This window comes from Triturus cristatus, chromosome 2_2 (assembly GCF_964204655.1).
Source record: "Triturus cristatus chromosome 2_2, aTriCri1.1, whole genome shotgun sequence".
Taxonomy (NCBI): domain Eukaryota; kingdom Metazoa; phylum Chordata; class Amphibia; order Caudata; family Salamandridae; genus Triturus; species Triturus cristatus.
In genome coordinates, this window is record NC_140582.1 from 550,273,548 (window position 1) to 550,290,343 (window position 16,796).

The 16,796-nt window shown below is 50.4% G+C and overlaps 1 protein-coding gene across 2 annotated transcripts in view; it reads left to right on the forward strand.

The window, feature by feature from the left end:
- The first annotated feature begins 217 nt into the window (after positions 1 to 217).
- The window catches only part of RBM46 (RNA binding motif protein 46), an 836,305-nt gene continuing 819,726 nt past the window's right edge, over positions 218 to 16,796 (forward strand). For both annotated transcript variants that reach the window (XM_085643272.1, XM_085643271.1), the window contains exon 1: positions 218 to 395. The gene's annotated coding sequence lies outside the window, so the exon portion shown is untranslated. The remainder of the gene's footprint in view (positions 396 to 16,796) is intronic.

Genomic DNA, 16,796 nt, shown 5'->3' on the forward strand with positions numbered 1-16,796 from the left:
CAGACCTTCGCAGACTGGGTTCAACTCACAAAGAATATTAGAATATGATATTAATTATTTTTCGACCATCCCCCTCCTCTCCCAGTGCACTTTGCGAAAGATATTCTGGTGACATGAACTCATATAAAGAAGACCTTGGCCCCTCCCCCTGACCCGCGTGCCCCTTCAGTCCCGTATTTTCGCCTACCTCACGGCGCTTGTCACTTATCACAAGCTTCCCGTAGTTCCGTGGTGGTGAAACGGTTTCCAGTTCATACCGTGTACGTTTCAGGAGGACTGGCAGAGCGCGAGCGTGAGCACGAGCGGCAACGCGCGCCTGATTCGGGCCTGTCCCTGCCTCCACCGACGACGGTTGGCGAATAAAGAAGGGAGAGAGCGCGTTTGGACGAGCATTGGTGAGACTGGGGGAAATTTGGCGGGCCTTATCGGGCACAGGCGGCAAATGTTTGATCACGGCCGAGCCTTGATGGGTGTCCTGCCCGTATTCCCATGTGTAAACTTTTTTTACCTGAGTAGTTTCTCCAATATGAGTAAAGCGTCGCCTACACCGCCCTTGTGTCTTTCTTGTATAGTAACATCGGCTGGCAGAGAACGTCGACTCTGACGCCCTCTCACATAAGTATCACGGTTTTTCGCCCAAATATATTACGTACTAATTCACACAATTGTATTTCCTTACGCTCAACGATTTTATCTTCGTAGGTTGCCTACTTCCGGTTGTGTACAACAGATCTCAACATGTTTGCCCTGTCTTGCAGTTTATCCTTCCATCACCCAGCGGATATACATCGGAAAATGCAATATCCCCTCTTCTAAATATACTTTTTAGCGTTTCGTTGTGTTGACATGCATGACTGGAGTGTTATTTCCAAAGTAAAAGTATTTTCGCGGAAAGCACTACCGGTGGGTATGCAAGCAGATAAGGCAGTGTTCTGGCTCGGCCATAATAGCCGAAGGACAGACGTTTACGAGATGTGGCATATATATCATGCAACAAACTCAAAAACCTTTTATAATAGAATTAAAAAAACATGAGTGACGTTTTTTATAACTCGCATTCTGAATTGAGTTACTTCGCAGTGCACTCAAATTGGTCACTAAAGTAAAATAAAGTTCTGTGAATTAAGATTTGCGTTCATGACATAATTTAGTCTGGAAATGATCTGGGATTTGAGCTCAAGTTTCCTAGTTACACATGTGCAGTGCAGCATCTCGGTGGATATATCTTTGAGTTTCCCATCAACCTCATTTTATTAATTGTGTAAAACATCGCAGTTGGTAGGCGTTATGTTGTTTATGGCTATTGTGCGAGCTATTGATTGCCGTCCTAACCATAACCTGTTAATTTCAGTGTTTTCCAATTTCAATTTGTAACAGTGGCTGCACTTTAACTATTTTTTTAGGTACATTCCTGCGTTTTTTTTATACTAGGTTATTATAACCTAATACCCATAACTTTATCCTGTTTTATTTCAGTTCATTTTTGTCTTTTTATTTTTGATTATATACCACATCCAAGAGTTCTGTGTGACCAGCCATCTGCAGGTTGCCAAGCTCCCATTGAGCATGGCACTCTGTAGGTAGCCAACCCAGGCTGCACACAGCTTCAGCCTTGCCAGGCCCTGCACAACCCCTCAGCGGCAACCAGTACCAAATGCTCGACCCTTGGCTGTGCACAGAAGAGCATTGGACGCAGGCCCTGGGCTGCGACCCTGCATCATCCTTTGTGTTTACATATTTATTCTTGGGAAGTTTGAAAAAAGTTTTTTTGAATCCCAACACTTGGCATGGATTGAAATTAGAATGTTTAGGTTTACCTTTCGGGAATAAAATTATTGAAAAAATAGTGGACATTGGTAAAGAACAGTGGATGTATGCGATTCTAAGTCTGCAGCATTTACCACATGGACATGGAATTACTGTATTTGTCACATAGATTGCTATACAATGAGTTTACCAAAAACGTTGTTTCTAGCTCAAATGGATGCAAATGGTACTTCCAGATAGTGTGCTGCTTAATTTGCTTTTTTTGCAGCATAATTTAGATAACCGTAGTCATAATTCTAACTCTGCAGATTGGGGCCAGGGCTGTTATTATGATGATGGACCTCATATTTCATAGGGAACTTTGAGACGTGTCCCATATTTCATGATTCCTTATGAAATGCAAGGTTTTTTACCATTGTATTTTGTGCAATTAAAGTACTCAAGCATGTTTTATATATAATTGTATGTATACATGTATATGTATTACATAGTTGCAATAGGTACAATCATTTCCGTTTGATGTTATGCTTAACCAAGTGCACCTGTATGTGACATAAGCGCACCTTTTCAGACTCTGTCATTGCAGAATCACCAAAGTTCTCATTGTATAGCCACCGTGACTCGCAGATTGCACCAGTTATGTGCAGCTGGGCAGTATGATGGTGTAAGCTTTGTCAAAGGTGGACAAACCCAATGTAGTGTGGTACGGTCAAAATGGAGCAATGTTTGGGAACCCACCAAGTGGGTTAAAAGGCCCCTCACACACCAACCTGGTTGGTGTCATGCTTCATCATTGGGGCCCCAACCGGGTGGCCGAATGCCCCCCGGTTGTGCTGCGACGCCTGACTACAGCGGAGCTGGTGTGGTGCAAAAATGTGATGTGTAATTCACCATTAGTCCATTGTAGTGCCGTAATATTTACCACTTGGCACCCTTAGTTCACATAGCGCTTTGCGTCTTACCTAGCATTTCTAATGGTCTTGCCTCCGCCTTTTCGCATAGCAGCATGATACACCTCATATGTATGTGTGTCACCTACGGTACGTTCTCTGAAGACAGGTTTGATTATTCACAGCACTTAAAATCTATTTGAATGTTGCCTGCAATCCAGGGCACCAATGTAAATCTCTTATGTGTCTTGTGTGCTGTCTTGTTTTCTCCCACAGGTTTGCGCCGCAGTGTCCGCTATTGTGTTGACACTGTGTCCACACACCTTAGCGAGTGTGTAGGTAACTAATATTATTAATTTTTTTCACCACGTGGCACATCACCTTTTGCCACTCACTATACACTGGTCCTGACGAAAGCTCCTTACTACTTTTATTCGTGAGCTGAAACATGTAGACCCACCACATAGCCAACTAACAGATAATTATTTCTCCATTTAGTTGCATCACATATCTTTTTAATCAATATCCTGAGCCGCCAATAATAAATCTTCTAATGGCAAGGATTCTCAGCGGTATTTTTTAATCATCACCACATCACATTTTTGCACCACACCAGCTCCGCTGTAGTCAGGCGTCGCAGCACAACCGGGGGGCATTCGGCCACCCGGTTGGGGCCCCAATGATGAAGCATGACACCAACCAGGTTGGTGTGTGAGGGGCCTTTTAACCCACTTGGTGGGTTCCCAAACATTGCTTCATTTTGACCGTACCACACTACATTGGGTTTGTCCACCTTTGACAAAGCTTATCTAAATCCAGGGGATACGGACACAACCCCCCTTGTTTTCCCTAGCTCTCCCATTGTTCTTTACAGTATGATGGTGTGCCAAGTAAGATTGGCCCCAGCCTTGATGACGGTTGACCGAGGCTCGTTTCCCAGTGACCAGGATTTTCTGCACAAAAGACCCTTGTAGTAGTGTTTCCATCCATAAAGTTTTCATGAGAACATCTCTCTCATGCACTTTCTTCACTTATGCTGCTCACTTGAACATCTTGCACACTGTCACATCTTGTTACTTACTGTCCTTTGGGCAGGATAATTTTTTCCATTAGTCTCAATTCTGGTGCTGACCACTCCAGCCCGCATGGGCCTGCCTGGCCAGCTGGCCTCAGCTCTTCCTGGGTTGGAGGATCATGTATGTGTGTTTGGGTCCTAGTTGGGACCCCATGTGTGTCTCTGAGAGCTCGACATGTCTTGGGGTCAGAGGACAGAATTGGACCATTGCCTGATGGAGCATTAATGGCCGCTGGCTGGTGCTGCTCTTCCTGCCTCCTTGTAGTGGAGTTCAAGACTCTGGAGTCTGGGAGCAAAACTCCCTGATGAATTTTAATGATTGCAGGAGAAAATGCTGATGATCACAACCCAGTGCTGTTATTGGTGCTGAAACAACCAGAGCTGCACAGTGGTAGACAGACAGCCGATGAATGTGGGAACAAAGTGGGCTAAGTACTCCTGTACACCTGGTTATCCAGTTGGAGTGCACCAGCAGTGGTGGCCCGTGGACACCAGTGGTAAATAATTTTGTTGACACAGACTGCTGCCTAATAACCACTGACAGACTTTGGATGCCAAGACAAATCTCACAAGTACTTTGGGCCTATTTATAATTATGCCACTTTAAAATGCCCTCATGCTATAATAATATGTGACACGGCCTTTTTGTCTGAGGTGCGAGGAAAGGGGGGCTAATATGTGAACTCATATTTGTGAGGGGTCAAGAAAAAGATGAAGGGTCCTTCCTTGCCCAGGACTCACTGCTACATTCAATTGCAGTGTGAAGGTTTGCTGTCACCGGTGGTGAAGTCATGTTATGTACCAAGTAACTAATGAGAGAGTTTGCCAGACTATCTAGGAAGAAAGAGGAAATTTGGATATGGGCTTAACAGAGATGTGTTGGGAGGAGTGATCAGTCAGAGAAAGGGGCTTCATGCCTGGACAGTGTTTCTCATATGAATGAACTCTTTCCTTTAAAAGGGAGACTCTAGATGGGCCAGCTTTGGACTTGGCAATCTATGTAGGGCCACCCCTAAATCTTGTACCTTCACCCCTCCTAATTTTCCTAAATTCGTTTTTGTTGGCCTTAGGACTCTGCACTTTACCACTGCTCACCAGTGCTAACATGCTTGTGCTCATTCCCTAAACATGGTCAAATTATGTTACACCTGTTTGACATATTTAATTTACCTCTAAGTCCCTTGTAACATGGTATACTATATACCCATGGGCTGTAAATTAAATGCTACTAGTTGGTCTGTGTAGGAAGCTGGCACTCTTATGTACTATACCAAAATGAGGTGTAGTGTGCAGAGAGTCCAGTAGATACCCAGAGGTTTCACAGAGGCTAAAGTAGATAATACTAATGCTCTTTTTTGTGGTAGTGTGGGCGAGCAGTTAGGCTTATCAGAGGGCAGTGTTAAGCATTTGTTTACCCACAGTGACAGTAAATGAGACACACACTAAATGAATAAATCCCAGACCAATAATATATATATATTATGAAGAACCACAGAACTTCGTCATAGGTAAATACGTTTTTCGATGAAAATACATTTCAGTTTAAAAAATGGATGCTTAGTGCAATTTTCAGACTTTACAATGTTAACCTATGGGAGGAAAAAAAACATTCAGCATACCTAGGGATAACATCGACTTACAAGACCAGTCTTCCAAAGTTAAGGTCAGTATTGGGCAAGGTTCTTTTCAGCACCAACAGTGCACCACCAGCGGCACCGGGGTGGCAGGGTGCAAATTCGAGGTCGGCCCCCTCTACAAATCAATGGGGATTGGGGGCAATCGGACAGAGGCTGCTTACAGGTAAGTAGCAGCAGCTTGGGGGGAGGTCTGTCTTCAGGGGTTGAAGCAAACACTGGACGGGGCCCCAAGGCAGCACCAGCACTACACTAGCAGTGGCACAGGGGCGGCCCAGTGCAGGGTGCTAACACAGCGTCTGGTGCCCAAGGCAGTGGGGAACAGCCAAATCGAACAAGCACTCCAGTCTCCGGCCAGGAGGCTGATCAAAGGAAACCAACAGCAGGTCAGGTAAGTTGCGAAGCTCGGGGACATAGGGACACCGTTGGACCTCTTCACCAAGGCCCAGGGGGGGCAATTGCAGGAGTGCCTTTTGGTGTCAGAAATGGCTTACCGGAGCAGGTCGCACTTGGGGGGGGTCTCAGTGCAGAGGCTGCAAGTGAAGTCGAGGAGTATAGAAGAGGTCAGCTCACGGTGCACTCGGGCACTGGGCAACCTTGCTGGAACTGGTGGGCCACTTGGACTCGGGCTGGAGCCGTCGGGTGCAGAGGTGGAACCGGGGAAGGTTTCGTGGTTCTTCAGGCCACAAAATCCTTACTTTATGGTTTAAATCTTTTTATTAAGCAATGCAATAATCCAAAGTGCATCAGAACGGGCCACGCAGAACCCACTATCGGTACTAATAAATGCAGTGATATTATGAGAGACAACAAATAAGAACAAATACAGTCCCACCCACCACCCAGAGAGAAGGAAATTGAAGGGAAGAAGAAGAAACCGTAAAGAGAACCACCCACCACACTCTCCCCCCGCGGGTCCATTACCTTCTATGTGGCGCTGTGCAGAACTGGGTGTCGTTCGTGGAACCAGGCCATTCTGTGGAGAAGGGTACGGTGTAGTTAAATGCAGGAGGCGTAAATACCTGGGGCAAGTCAGCTCCCGGAAATCTTGAGTAAGCAGGGTGAGGAATGGCTGCCAGAGATCGCTAAAGGCGGAGCCTTTCCCTGCCAGGGTGAGAGAGATCTTTTCCATGCCCAGAACGTGCCACAATCGCTGAAGCCACCCTGTGTGTGTAGGAGTTTGAGGAGATCTTCAGTGTATCAATATGTTCTGGATGGCTGTGCCTAGCGCTATTGCAATCTGCTTCCCTCGTCTAGATTTCAAAGAATAGGTAAGCGGGTTTGGTACCCCCAGCAGGACATACGCCGGAAGTCTGGGGAGCTCCTTGTCAAGTTGCTTGTCGACGTCATCGAGTATTTGCGTCCAGTAAGTCCGTAGGTATTCGCAGTCCCACAGAAGGTGAACCAGCGTGCCCCTCATCCCACATCCTTGCCAACAGTCAGGACTCTGTGTAGTGTCAGCTTGGTGGAGTCTCTCCAGGGTATAGTACCAATAATATACAAGCTTGGTAAATGTTTCAGTCAGGTCTATATGCGTTGCTGTGTGACGCGCCCTATAGCAGGCCCCCTCCCACTCTGTGGAACTAAGGCTACGACCAAGGTCCCTCTCCCAGCATGGTAAGTGTGAGTAAAGCAAGACTGGAGCATCTTATACAAGTCCGCAATCAATTTCTTGTCCGAAGAACAGGTGATGAGCCACCGCTCATACGGGTGAGAAGCCTAGTCGCCTGCGCTCGGTTGTCAGGATGCATAGCCCAATGTCGCACCTGTCAGTAGTGCAGCCGTTCGGATTCTGGGAGGCTGTAATTGGCCCGAGTTGCAAAAAGGGGATGATGTCCCCTTTGTCGAATAAGAGGCCCAAGGCTTGGCACCTGGCCTTCCACAGCGAGAAGGACTGCGTGCCCATCCCAGGGCTAAAGTGAGTGTTATCAAAAAGAGATGTAAGCAGAGAAGGGAAGGTTGGGAGCCCGTGGCGCGTATTGGTCTGATCCCAGACCCTAAGAGTGGTGCGTGTTACATGTGAAGCGTATAAATTGGGCGGACATTGGGATTTCCGGAGAAAGGGAATCTTCATGAGAGACGTACCAGCGACCGCGCGGTCCTGGAAGAGCAAGTGTTTCTCGGATTCAGCTCGGCTCTATTCGACCAAGTGTCGAAGCTGCGGAGAGTTGTAATAAAGCGTGAGATCTGGAATCCCAAGGCTCCCTTCGTTGGGTGGGAGGAAGCTGACTAACCGTTTCATTCTCGATTTGCGCCCTTGCCAAATGAAAAGAGAAAGTTCTGACTGCATCCTATTTAGCCAGCCCCCAGGGTGCTGCAAGGGAAGCGTCTGAAAGAGGTATACCATTTGGGGGCGGATCGCCATCATTACGTCCGCGATGTGCCCCAGCCATGAAATCGGATAGTGTTTCTATCTTTGCAGCTCGGTGCAGATTTGCGTGTGGAGTTGGGAGTAGTTGGCCATCCTCATGTCCTGCAAGGTCGGGGCCAGTTGTATACCCAAGTAGGGGACAACATCGTCAGACCACTGCAGGAGATACCGGGCCTGGAGAGCTGCTCGTGCGTGAAGCATCAGGGAAAGATTCAGCGCTGTGGATTTCGTGAGATTGACCTTAAACCCGGAAGCGCCCGCGAAAGAATCCAATTCCTCCAGGAGGGCCCCCAGAACAGTCTCGTGGTTCGCTAAGGTGACCAGTACGTCATCAGTATATAGACTAATAGTGTGCGTGTCCCCTCCAAAGCGGATGCCCGTGATTTGAGGGTGGTCCCTGACTCTTTGCACCATAGGTTCCATATAGAGGGCAAAGAGTAAGGGTGACAAGGGGCACCCCTGCCTCGTGCCTCTACTAATAGGGAAGGGGGCAGACGTGTGTCCGTTGATCCACACTGTGGCTGTGGGGAAACGGTAGCAGTTAAGAATGTGTGTCTCCTATGCCAATGTGGACCATTTCCTGCTCAAGGTAGGGCCAGTGGACCCGATCAAAGGCCTTCTCCGCAGCTATGGTCAGGAGCATGTAGTTCCCTGGGATGTGGGAGGCCTATTCTATGAGGTGCGTAACTCGTTTCGTATTGTCACTCGTTTGCCTCTGTGAAACAAATCCGGCCTGATCAGGGTCCACAAGCCCCGGCATATAAGGTGCAAGCCTGGTAGCTAATATTCAAGTGTACAGCTTCAGATCAACGTCCAGGAGCAAAATAGCCGAGTGAGCAGGGTAGTAAGCATTGAGCAAAATTGCTTATAGAAAGCCGCCGTTTAGCCATCGGGGCCCGGTGATTTACCTAACTTCAAGCAAGCAATGGCGGCTATAACTTCCTCTGGTCTTATCTCCCTCTCTATATGAGCCGCCTGTTCTGGCGGGAAGGCGTTTTCCAGCTAGGTAGGTGTCTATGTCTGCCCTCTCTAGAGGCTGTGTGTTGTAAAGTTGGGCATAAAAATTGTGGAAGGTCTCAGCGATAGCCGCGTCGTCCGAGTGTAGCGCTCCTGTATGGTCCCTGATCTCTTGCACTCCCTCGCGCTGTCGAACCTCCCTGAGCTTACGCGCTAGCAGTCGCCCACACTTGTCTCCACCCACGTAGAAGGAGTGATGCAGGTGCAGCGTATTCAGCTTTGTCATGGTCAGTGGTGGCCAGTTGTGCCCCAGCTGCGGTCAGCTGTCGCCAAATTCGCGGGGCCCCGGTGCGGTGGTGCATCTGTTCCAACTCTTGCACTTTTTGCATGAGGTCGGCCCTCGTCCTCTTACGGTCCGCGGATGAGATGGCGATGATTTCCCCCCTGACAACTGCCTTAAGGGCCTCCCATCGGGTGGAAAGAGTCGTGTTTGGACTATCGTTGTGTAGCAAATAATCATCCAGTGTGCGCTGTATCTGAGCCACTGTGTCCGGTCGATGTAGGAGAGTGTTGCGAAAGCGCCAATGCCTGGTCGGTCGCTCAATCTGTGGAAGGGCCAGTGTAACCACTACTGGAGCGTGACCGGACAGGGTCTCTACCAGTATGTCAGCTGAGAGTGTGACATTGCAAATTGCCTTTGAGCCTAAATAATCTAGCCTGGCATAGGTTTTATGCGCGTTGGAGTAGAATGAGACTTCTCGTGACTGAGGGTAACGCCGCCTCCACAGGTCCGTAAGACCGAGATTGTGTAGCCTAGCAAGCCCCGCATGTGAGAGGGCATCAACCTGGCTTGTGCGCTGCGCAGATCTGTCTAATTCATTGTCAAACACCAAATTGAGGTCCCCCCTATCAATATATGGCGCTCCTGAGTTGCTGTCTCCGCAGCAAGGGCCTCGTGCAAAAATCTTTCCTGGCCCTCCTTAGGTGCATAGATAGAACCCACAATCAGAGTGCATCCCCCTATGGTGAATTGATATGTGAGAAGTCTACCCCTTATCTCAACCTCTTTCTGCAGCACTTTCCCTTGAAAGGCCCGTGAAACCAAAATCGCCACCCCAGTGGTCTTGGCGGGGCTGGAAGAGAAAAATTGTAGCGGGAAGGTGCGGGACCGAAGCCGGTAACAAGCTTTAGGGAGCAAGTGTGTCTCCTGTAGAAGGCAATAGTCCGCCCCTGTGCTCTCCAGATAGGAGAGGAGTGCTCTCCGTTTGATGGGGTTGTTAAGCCCTCTCACATTAAGTGTGAGAATCTTAACTGAGGACGGTGGCATCTAAATCCCAGAGGTGGAGGTGTCGCCGATCATAAGCACCTGAGGAGCATGAACCCCAGGTAAGGCCTACGAGAATAGACCCGCAGCGCTAGCGCGAGAACGGAGAAGCCGCTGAACCCCATGGACCGAGGGCCCCACCTGAAAAAAGAGAAGAGAGAAAAAGGCAAGTAGAAAGAAAGGCAAAAGAAGGGACCCACAACAGGTAGAAGAGAAGAAGGAGCACAACAGGTGCCGGAAGCAGTTTTAAGTTCAACCATCAGTTCGTCATCCAAGGATGAACAGAAGTAGAGTCCATTGGGTTATCGTGTGGCCAACAGTAGCCCCAACCCCCTCCCCCTCACCACCTCGAGCATCAAAGGAAGGATACGCCATGATAAGTTGCTATGCATTGGGAAAGTAAAAGGGTTTCATCCAAAACTGATTGGATAACAGACATAACATTTGGACACTCGCAATTGACCACTTTTTGGGAACTCGTGCCCTCCACATCTGGATCCAAGGATATATGGGAGCCTTTTGTGGTGTGGGCCCATGAACATCAAGGGACCGTCGATGCCGTGGGATCGCAAGAATCATTTTGAAGGGGGTCTGAGGGAAAATGTGAACTGCAGTCTAGAGATATGGCGACAATGTAAATCAGCCTACCTATATTATATGCATTTTGTATTTTATAATTTTGGATGCATCGTACCCTGATTTGACTTCTTGTGTTGCAGGCGCTGCTGCGTCTCTTATGCTAACTATACGTGCCATTTAAGTGGGATTATGCATCAGAGCGAGTATGTATATCAATGTGACCAGAGTACACATGACTTTGTTACGGAACGGTTACCCTCTCTTTATAAGCAATAGACTGGCTGTTTTCTTTGTAATTGTATGTAATGTTGCTATTGAAATGCCAATAAAAAAATGCCAATAAAAAAAAAAAAAGGATACGCCATGATAACCAGGCTCAGTCACATGGTGGACGCCTTGGCCAAGACTTCTGGTAGAGTCTCAAGGGCGGTTTGTTGCTCTCTCTTAACAGCCATTGGGTCCGGGCGATGACTGCGCCGTTGTCATCGCTGCTGCCTCCACCTCGGACGGCCATCACCAGACCCCTGATCCGAGCGTTCTCCATCATCTGTGTCATCCGGTATCGTGATCCCCAGTAGTTCACTTGCTTCTGACAGAGAATGAAGTTGATACAGCCTGCCGTCATGCTGGAGGATGAGGCGGAACGGGTGCCCCCAGGAATAAGAGATGTTGCGTTGGCGCAGAGCTTCCGTGATGGGCCGGAAGGCCTTACGTTTCTGGAGTGTAATAGCAGTCAAGTCTTGGTAGAGGATGGGTGACTGGTTTCGGTAGGTGATCAAGTGAAGCGATCTGGCTTTGCGCAAAATCTCCTCCTTAGTCTGAAAGTCCTGAACGCAGACTAAAATGTCTGCCGGAGGGGAAGTCGCCGCTCTGGGTGAGCCCACTCTGTGTGCTCGATCCAGCTTAAGGCCAGTGTCCAGTGGATTGCCCAATATATGATTGAAGAGCTCTCATTCGTATTTGAAAATGTTGCCCGCCTGTTCATTGGTGCTCATCCCCGGGATCCTGATGTTGTGATGACGTGAGCGGTTTTCAAGGTCCTCCAAGTGTGATTTGACGTCCACCTACTGCTCATGTATACGGAGCACTTCCTGTTGCATGGCAGCCAGTTCAGTTTCCCAGGTGTCACTCTTGTCCTCAAGGGATGCCACTCTCTCCCCTATATCGTCCACATCTTTGCAGATGTCCTTGATCTCCGCAGTGAGATCACGTTTTGCCATCTGGAGGTCATCTCTTAAGGCTGCAAACAAGGACTCCAGGAATACCCGCGTCACCGGCTCCTCCGTAGGGACGGCCATCTGTGTTGCTGCGTCAGGCCGCCCAGAGTCCGCTGACTCCCCGCCCTGTGCCCGGGCAAAAGGTTCTTTCAGGGATTTTTCTCGTGTGGCTGATTTATCCTTTCTGCCCCGGTTGGAAGTCATGCTCAACTTACACCCACCCCGCCGGCACCAACGACCACAAGCCTGGGTTGGCGATAGCTCGCAGCGGTACAGTGTGGCCTGCGTCAACGTTCCCACACCACCTCACTGGGGGCCGACCGTGCAGTCACCAACTCCTGTCCTCTCCCGTTGCGTGCCAATGCGGAGTGTCGACCTGCTTTCCGTAGAGCACCTGACGGCGCGTCCAGAGCGTCCTTGCTAACCAGGCCCAATGTACATCAAGTCACGCCGCAGTGAGTGCCAGAAAAATGCGGCGTAACTGGGCCGGCGGCCCGCCACCAGTGCATGTCCGTGCCCCGTGGGACAGTGGGGGTGCACGGAGGCGAGGATCTGGGTCTGAGCAAATGCGGGGATGCAGCGGCGACCTCCAGGAGCAGAACCCCCTCCACCACACAACGCCTACCACTGCTAGTCCTGCACCAGAAATGGCTGGACGGCACCAGACGCAGCAGTACGCCGGCTGCGCCAAAGAACCAATAACGAGGGATCCACCAAAGTAAGTCGAGGCAAGATCCCTCTCTCGTGGGGCACATGATGGGGCTCGTAGCTGGTATCCAGGGATTGGGAGAGAACCGCTGCGTGGCTGGGTGCGGCCTTGGCGTCTCTAAGTGAGCCCCGGGTGGGTCGAAGCTTCAGCAAAAAGGTAAGGGGTGATTGGGACTCACCACAGTGGCCCTCTGGTCCGCAGTCCGAAGGACGAGTGCTGCTCCTGGAGGCCGGCCCACACTCCGCTGTGCTCCGGGCATGGGTGCGTGATCGCCAACTATTCAGGCCCACAACCACAGAGGCCGCCGCTTCACTCAAGATGGCGCCCACCGCTCCGACTGCCGCTATCCCTGCGGATCGGTCTGGTGCGACGGGGAGAGCCTCAGGCTACGGCAGGCGGCCTCAGCACATCGTTGCTGCCGTGCAGTTAATGGCACTGGCTCCAATCATCCCTGCCTCGTCAGCGCCGCCCGGATGCTCACTCCGTAGCTCCGCCACCTGATTCCGACCTGGGATCAGAAACACCGAGCACTGCCTCGAGATCACCCGATGCCACTCCCGGGGGGTTGCCGATTGTGCCTGGGTGCTGGGGATGATGATTTAACCGCCTTCTGTGCGGTCAGGGCCATAGGCCGGTGCTATAAATCAGCGGGCGGAGGAGAGGCTGCGAGAGACGTATTATCTCGCCTGCATCTTGGCCACACCCCCAAAGTCTGTACTTTAAAGATGGTTGTGAGAAGTTGGCCTGATATGTAGTGCTCACTATTCTAGTGATCACTGTGTATCATTCCAAACGACCCTTATTGATGATTGGTTGTAAGTCAACCTTTTAGACCAGCTATCCTAGTAGCGTGGATACGAGCAGTCTTAGGCTAAACTCTAGAGGGCGTGTTAAGCCAGCTGTTTACCATCACATATACCCCTTGAACACCAAGTGAAAGGACACCACACAAGTTGTTATGAAAATAAAAGGATATTTATTTATGACAAGACTACCCTGGCTCTTTATGAGTCAGGGAGCTAAGCACACTACAAAACTCTTAGGAAAATACTTCAGTTGCACAATTTACACAAATGCCCGAGGGGCACGAGAAACCATCTACACTAACAGTGAAATGCGAATGGTTAGAGTCTGGAGATACTGATTCCGGAGTGATCCGATCAGTGGGACTAAACGAAAAAGGAACTGGACACTTGTAGAGCGAACCTGCGATGGAGCACCGAGATGCTCGAGTTACCTAGCCCGGAGGCTGCGGCTGCGTGAAGTTCGTCAAGATGTCGGGAGTCCTCGTGTAGTCTCAGGAGCCTGAAAGAAGAAGTTGCTGGCAGGCGACCAGTGACGATGTTCAGAGCGATCCAAGCCTGGATCGGTGGTGAAGGAAAACCTGAAAGCAGAGGGGACTCAGTTCTCAACCGCTAGCCAGCGATCGTGTGGGTACCAGGAGGGTACCGGCTGAAGTCACCTCGACCAGGTGAGTGGGTGACGTCGGACTCGGCTGTTCCTCGGACCAGGAGGCGCGGCGGCGACCAGGATGGAGGGCGAGCTGTCCCACGAAGGTGTCTGCTGTCGATGAGGCTGGGCCCAGGAAGGGGCAGCGGATCTTGGCAGTGGCCACCCAGGCGGGGGAGTCAAGATGGCGTCGGGAGTGGACCAGGAGGGTCCGTGGTACTCCTCTGTTGAAGGGGAGCAAGAGCCAGTCTGGAGCAACCAGACTAGTGATGAAACAATCGTGGTGCGTCGTGAAGAGGGCCACAAGCCGGTCGGCAAGTGGTCGAACAACGCGGTGAACAACAAGGAGCGGAAGGGCCCCCACGCAGATCTCGGGGATGCTGGGGAGGCAGACTTCGATGCTGGAGCTGCTCAGGGTTAGGGCTTCTCAAACCCTAGGTGCACTCACTCGAGGGTCCCTCGGTGGGCGTGCTAGATAAGCGTCGTGCAGGTTCTGAAGATAGCCGGTCCCGCAGGTCTCGTCACACCTACGACTCTCAGCTGAGCTGATGAGGGAGGTAAAAGGTCAGAGATGGCAGGGAACTCGGGTCTCGTCGAGCTGGGCAGTCTTGATCCGTAGGAGAGACTTACAGCAAACCGCAAGCGCTTAGATGGTGCCTGCTGGTGCAGGGTGGCTACTCCTTAGCCACAAGGGAGAGTCTTCAGAAATAGTCAAGAGTTCCTTTCGTGGAAAGTAGTTCGTGATTCGGAGTTATCCGATTATCTGATTATCCAATTTGGGAAGGGGACTCGCTCCTACCTTTATTCTAAGAGAAAGGGGCTGGCCCGTGACTAGGTTCTACCTATGGGTGGAGCCAGGAGGGGGGTGGTTACACCCCTATCCTTTGTCCGGCTTCGCGCCAGCTCAGGGGCTGGTGTGCCCCCGAAACTGGTTTGAGCCGGGCTATGCACAGTGAGCACCGGGGTGCCACTTGCAGTCACCTTCCTTTCAGCCCTGCCTACCTGGGATACACAAACCCTGTCTGGGACGGTGCTAACACCGCCCTCGACAGGAAACCCTTTGTCCAAGCTCCCCTTGCTGGAAGGTCCCCCAGCAGCAGGAGGTCAGACTTGTGTCTGGTGGCAGCATCCATTTTGTGATGCTGAGGCTTGAGTCAACTTTAACCGGGGTTCAAGGTTACTTCCATGTCGTGTCCCTCTAAAAGGGGGGAATGCTAACCCCGTCACCAGGACTGGCGAGGGGTTCGTATTCCCATTCGTATGACACCTTACTCGACATGTATAGGTGATGCGATGCCAAAGTTAGCAAATAACCGCAAGGATTATAATGCCTTAAAAGTAGTTGGCCCGCGTCACCATGGAACGGCTATTAGGGCTTGGTTCCGCAAGCCGTCGACGGGCTCAGCTCGCGCCAGAGCACCGTCCCACATGATTCCCTGCACTCTGCCTTCAGGATTGATAAGGCCTGCTATAGGAGTGACTGATAGGAATCCATGTGTCCATTTTAAGGTTAGGTGTAGGAATACTACACCTACAGCAACGGGTGATTACACCACGTGGCCCCAGCTGTCGTGCAGCCAGTTGTGTCAGATTTGGGCGGCCATTCCAGGGGTGGCATAATACATGCTTCAGCCCCTGGTAGGCCCTGGGTACACCGATGCCCTGGATACCTGTGGTATGCTGAGACAGGGACTGACAAGGTGGCCCAGTTCCAATTAGTGGATGCACCTAACGTACATGTGTGTTAATTTCGAGAGAGAACAGCTAGGCTGTGGGTCTGATTGGCAGGCCCACAGCCGGAGAAAGTCGTAAACCAATGAAGCAAAAGCAAAAAATCTGGGTGATCATAGGATTGCAGACCCTACTCTCCTACATGACCCCCCCCCAAACTTTGGGACAATAAGCTAACCTTGACCAGGTGAGTCTTCTTGCTCTAAGTGGAAATACCTGGAGAGCCCATCTGCATTGCCATGATCAGTGCCAGGTCTATGCTCCACTGTGAAGTCCATCCCCTGTAGGGAAATGGACCACCTAAGTAGTTTGGGGTTTTCACCCTTCATTTGATTTAGCCACAAGAGGGGCTTATGGTCGGTCTGAATCTTGAAGTGAGTGCCAAACAAGTATGGCCTCAACTTCTTCAGGGCCCAAACCACAGCAAAGGCCTCCCTCTCAATAGCTGACCAATTCTTCTCTCTGGGGGTCAGCCTCCTGCTAATAAAAGCTATGGGCTGGTCATGACCATCAAAATTCAGTTGCGATAGAACAGCTCCCACACCCAGCTCCGAAGCGTCTGTTTGGACAATGAATGGTTTGGAGTAGTCTGGACTCTTTAGGATAGGTGCTGTGCACATGGCCTGCTTTAGGTCATCGAATGCCTTCTGACAGCTTGCTGTCCACTGAACTTTTTTTGGCATCTTTTTACTTGTCAGGTCGTTTAGCGGGGTCACAATGGATCCATAATTTCTGACAAATTTCCGGTAATAACCAGTCAGGCCCAAGAAAGCTCGAACCTGAGTCTGGGTGGTTGGAGGAGCCCAGTCCTGGATGGCCTGTATTTTGCTCTCCAATGGTTGAACCTGGCCTCCACCTACAAGGTGGCCCAGGTATACAACCTGTGTCTGCCCTATCTGGCACTTGGTGGCCTTGATAGTGAGGCCTGCCTTCTGCAGGGCCTCTAACACTTTCCTCAGGTGGACCAGGTGATCCTCCCAGGTGGAGCTAAAGACAGCGATATCGTCCAGATACGCCGCACAGAAGTCGTCCAACCCAGTGAGAACTCGATTCACCAGCCTTTGGAAGGTGGCAGGTGCATTTTTCAAACCAA